The sequence below is a fragment of the Microcebus murinus genome, chromosome 1 (genome assembly GCF_040939455.1).
Source record: "Microcebus murinus isolate Inina chromosome 1, M.murinus_Inina_mat1.0, whole genome shotgun sequence".
In the NCBI taxonomy this organism is placed as follows: domain Eukaryota; kingdom Metazoa; phylum Chordata; class Mammalia; order Primates; family Cheirogaleidae; genus Microcebus; species Microcebus murinus.
This window is the reverse complement of record NC_134104.1, coordinates 3,187,305-3,192,543: the sequence shown is the minus strand read 5'-3', so window position 1 is coordinate 3,192,543 and position 5,239 is coordinate 3,187,305. Positions and strand designations below refer to the sequence as shown.

General features: G+C 46.7%; 1 protein-coding gene across 5 annotated transcripts in view; it reads left to right on the top strand.

Annotated features, from left to right (window-relative positions):
- Positions 1-2,800: 2,800 nt before the first annotated feature.
- SLC37A1 (solute carrier family 37 member 1) overlaps positions 2,801-5,239 on the top strand; it is a 74,774-nt gene continuing 72,335 nt past the window's right edge. For 2 of the 5 annotated variants that reach the window (XM_012779133.3, XM_012779135.3), the window contains exon 1: positions 2,801-2,905. The gene's annotated coding sequence lies outside the window, so the exon portion shown is untranslated. Of the gene's footprint in view, positions 2,949-5,239 lie in introns of all 5 variants that reach the window. The other 3 variants (XM_012779130.3, XM_012779131.3, XM_012779132.3) reach the window with 2 other exon arrangements.

The window sequence follows — 5,239 nt, the reverse complement described above, 5'->3', positions numbered from 1 at the left end:
CCTCCCAGCCCCGAAGGTGGGGTAGGAAGGGGCGGGGCGGGTGGCGCGGGGCGGAGCCACTGGCAAGCCTTCCCGTACGGTCATGGCAACAAGAAGGCGCCTCGACCAATCGCCGCCCGGGAAGAGAGAGGGGCGGGCAGGAGGGCGGGGTGAAAAGCGTGGGTGGAGCCGGCTGGCGTCGCCTCGGCCAATCGCCGCCCGGGAAGAGGGAGGGGCGGGGCCTGGGGCAGACTGCACACCCGGCTGCCGGCTGGCTCCCTAACCTGGACTCCACGTCGCAGGCCCGGAATCCCTTTAGCGCGGCTGCTCCGTGATGCAACCGCGAGGAGTCACCCTGGAACTGGGCCCTCAAGAGGAAGGGCGCACTACCGGGCACTACCTCCTCCGACCCCGCCGCTTGGCCTCTCGGGCCCCTTCGGGCGTGCTGCCCGCCCCTTCTTACCTTTCTAGGCTCTTCTGACCCTTCGGTGTTGGCGGTTCAGAGATGTGTCCGCCGAACTCTTTTCTCCTTTGCAAACTTCTCTCCCGAGGAGGCAGTTCTGGCCTGCTGCTGGCCACACTGATGTCGGTCCGAGTTTGACATCCCTCCCCGACCCCTCCGGGCCTCTGACTCTCAGGTGTCCCACACAGAGCTCCGCTCCCCTGCTCTCGCTCCTGGCACCCCTCCACTCTCCGGTGCCCACACAGTCACACACATTCCCACTCGCACTCGCACATAGACCTCCAGTCACCTGACACACCCCACCTGCCCCAGGCCCCAGCTTGATCTCCTTCCCTTTTCCCCTGTCATTACCCCAGGCTGCAAGGATATGTTACTGGTTGTTGCTAAAGGGGGCTGCGGAGGAATGGCTAAGTAAAACATGGGATTTAGTCTTGCTGGCATGGCAGTATCACATGCCAAATCCTCGTGGTGAACAGCACACTGATTGTTCACAGCACACCTCCCCTGCAGGCTTCCCTCAAAAACAATCCTATATGGAAGGTTACAATCTTAACCAATCCTCCAGCAGGAGTATATCACTTAACAAATAAACAAATTACAAGCGAATTATTAATAATACATAAGATCCTAAAATTATACTGTTTGCTAGTTGCAAAGATAAAAAGACTGTAAACACCAAAATTTAACAGCTTTTCTTGTGGGGAAAACTGGAGAGTTTGGGATGACAGATGATCATTATTTTCTTCTCTGTGCTTGGCAGTTTCCACATTTACTACAACTGAGCATGTCTTATTTTAACAATAAAATGTCAAAAGTATTTTAAATGTTAGAAATTTAGAAAGGTAATGCAATCAAGTATATGCAAATAAATGTTAGTTTTTCTACACATAAAAATAGGCCGGGCGCTGTGGCTCACGCCTGTAATCCTAGCTCTTGGGAGGCCGAGGCGGGCGGATTGCTCAAGGTCAGGAGTTCAAAACCAGCCTGAGCAAGAGCGAGACCCCGTCTCTACTATAAACAGAAAGAAATTAATTGGCCAACTGATATATATATATATAAAAAAAATTAGCCGGGCATAGTGGCGCATGCCTGTAGTCCCAGCTACTCGGGAGGCTGAGGCAGAAGGATCACTCGAGCCCAGGAGTTTGAGGTTGCTGTGAGCTAGGCTGACGCCACGGCACTCACTCTAGCCTGGACAACAAAGTGAGACTCTGTCTCAAAAAAAAAAAATAAAAATAAATAAATAAATAAATAAATGGAAATTCAAGCTTCAAATTTGCCCTAACAATGACAGTAACTAATGTTTGTTAAGTTCTGACCCTGTGCTGGCAATCTTTTAAGAGTTTGATACGAGTCATCTTATTAAATCCTATCATTTCCCCAATGTACATCTAAGGAAAGGGAGATATAGGGCAGTAAGATTATTACCCAAGATCATAGAGCCAGTGGAATGCAAACCAAGCCACCTGACCCATGAACAATTGCTGCTCATCACTATACTATCTCCTAGATCTGTGATTTAAAGGGCAACTATAGTTTTCTGGGAGTGACCGTAAACACTCTACCAAGCAGAGAACCACTGGTTCCATGAACCTTTGATTGCAAACACCAGAAAGTGGCTTAAGCAAACCTCATGGTTAAACAAAACCTGTTCTGCATCAGTCATTAGCAGCTGGGCGCCTAACTATGGTGCTATTGAATCCTAAGGGTTTACAATTTATGTCTCATACAATCAGTCAGGATTCCCCACAGATATTTCAGTCGACCTACAGTAATTCCACTACATATATGGCGGGTTTAGCAATTATGCAAATAATGGATACCAAAGGCAAGATGGTGTAAACAACAGGATGGGCCTCCCAGCACCCGCACAGCAGCAGCTGGGCCAGGCTCTAAATTCCTCCTTCCAGAAAGAAGCTGCTGCCCAGTTCAGGGCCGGCGGAAAGCCTCAGCCGCCTGGAGGCAGCCAGGGCACTGGGCACCTACCTCTCCACGTGGGCTCCGGGGAGCCCCAGGAAGACTTCCTCAATCCAAACTGATGACCCACTCAGAGCCCCAGAATCCCTGACCCCTAATCCCCCAGTGACCCGGAAATGCTTGATCACAGAAGCAGCGCTTTCACTCTCTGAAGGCCCCCAAAATGCTCGCTTGGCCCACCCTCCTTTTCTTTGGGGGAATGAGATGCAGAAAGGTAAGGACATTCCCAGAAGGTTTTTCCTCACTAGAAAACGGGAAGATATTCTCTTCACCGCTTAAAAACCTCATCAGGGAGGACGCCCATGGTGCGCCAACAGGGGCTTCCCACCACCCACGGCAGGGGTGTCCCAGGAGGCCCTTCCCATCATCCCCCGGGAGGCACTTCCCATCATGCCCCAGGACACACTCCCATCATCCCCAGCGGCAAACTCCAGCAGGTGCGGCCCTTCGGGGAGCCGCAGCAAGGGCCAGGTGGCAGGCTCTTCGGTGAGTGAAGGTGCGCACAGTTCCTCTGCGCTTCATTTCCCCAGTAAGACATTACCTTCTTGTCCTTCTTAGTTTCAAATGGAGAGAATCATCTCTACCCTTCCCACCCCTAAAATAAAAAAGAAGAAGAAGAACCGGTCCCAGGCTGGCCATGTTCGCCCCTGCAGAGGGGCTGCTGAGGGTGCTTCTGCCGCTCGGTGAGATTAACCCAAGGCCAGGAAGACTCCTTGAAGCCACCCTGGGGCTGGCATCTGACTCTTCAGCAACCTGTGGGCCCACCTCCCGGCTGGAGGCAGCCGGTGGGCCTGGCAGTTGCCATGGCGACCGACTGAGCTCTCCAGGACAACGTGGAGAAAGGGCCTTAAGAACTGAGGGGGTTCAGTAAAATGCAAAGAGATTTTTTTTTTTTTAAGTTTGTAGCCACTGCTTGGATAAAAATCAGGGACTTTTAACAAAATGTGTTCAAGCCTATCCTAAGTATAGCAATATGAGATTATTTATGAAAATAATTGTACTCTTGTGAGTTTAGCAATTTTATATATTATATCTATTAGGATATATGGATATTTTTAAAAAACATATCTATGGATAGAATTGAAAACTTCTTTTTAAAAAACAGTTTTTGTAGTATCACATATTGGCAGACTCAGGGTTGGAGTCCTGGCTCGATTTACTTCTTTCTGAGGTCAGTTATCTCGTCTGTAAAATGGGGATAATGGTATAAGCCCTCTTAGGGCTATTGTGAGGTCAAAACGAGATATTTATAGTGAGAGTAGCACAGTGCCTTGCACACTGCAAAGTGCTGAGTAAATGTTAGCTGCTATTATTAATTATACTGTTGTTGCTCTTACAGGCTAAGCGCCTTTTGTCTCTCAGTAGGTCTTTGAGGAAGATTTAACCCGTTTATCTTAATTCATTTTCAATCGTGTTTTTTTCTTGAAGAGGATCAAGCTGCCAGAGATGAGTCAGCGAAGTAATTGTGACAATCTGAAGTTAGTCTGTGATGAACAGATTACCTGTAATGCTCCTTCTTTTGCACTAGCATACATAAGAGTGAGGGGAGACTGAAGCTTCTAGAAATGTATAGAAGTAGATTCTTAAGTGGAAGTAGATATTTCAACTATTTGAGAATTATCTCTTATAAAATTGGCAGCCAACAAGGAGGAAATTACCAGATACACACACACCCCTACCCCTGCCTGGGGTATGCAGTTTAATGGAAGGATACTGAAACACAGTGGTCGAGAGAGAGAGGTAAATTATTTTCCAGCCAGGAAGTAGGATTATTCAGTAATGTATCACAACCAGCAGGGCAAATGGTTTCGTGGAAGTCAGCCAATGTGGAAATGAGTTGTCATAAAACGGGGCAGACTTGAATTTCATGTTGGGCAGCGACTCAAGGACTACCACATGGCACAGTGGCTGGCACACAGTAAGTGCTCCGTCAAAACAGAATATCAAACCGAATATTAGATATTGTTTTGAAACAAAGCTGTGCTTTATGCAGAAATAAAGAAACAAACAATAAAATATATCACTTTTTTTCCTTCAATTTTTTATGCCTCTTAAATCAGACTCCATCTTTCAGGCTCTCTCAGTCTATCAGTGGCTTAAGTATATCTGTGTCTGCTGGGTCATATACTAGGGTATAATGAGGAAATGAAAAATAAGTTGCCCATTTGAGGGCAAATTCTACATTAATCCATACTGTTAAAGAAATTACCAAAACTATGATGCCTTCTGACTACATGTTCATCCTTCCTTCTAAAATGCATGTCACTCTTCCCTACTGGTGAATGTGGAAAGTTCTAGTTCTGATACTGCAGATAACCTCACTCTGGCCAACAGTGGTGGTGGGAGGTCCCGTGGTTTGTGAAGCTGCACCCTCCAGACCCTGAGGATGGATCAGGTTCTCTGAGAAAGGGGCAGAGAAAGAGGTAGCAACTGAGCAACATGTCCCCCATTTTCCCAGAACAAAGCTCACCCTGTCCAACTGACAAGAAGGTCATGAGAATGTGGAACTGTCAGATGCTATAAAAATGTGATGTGAATATTTAGCTCTGGTTTTTAAGTCTTTTAATTATATAATGTTAATATATTACAACATATATTATTAACTTATATATAACATGTATAATAATTATATATGTTTGATGCATACTAAAGAATATGTGCTCACATAGCCTGCAGTGGGGCAAAGTAATGCGATGAACACCTGTGAACCACTGCTCCAAATAAGTGGATGAATGAATGAATACAACTACTATGAACATCTGAGTGCATAGATCTTTGTCCACATCCCAAATTCAACTGTATGTAATTCAGCTTTATAGA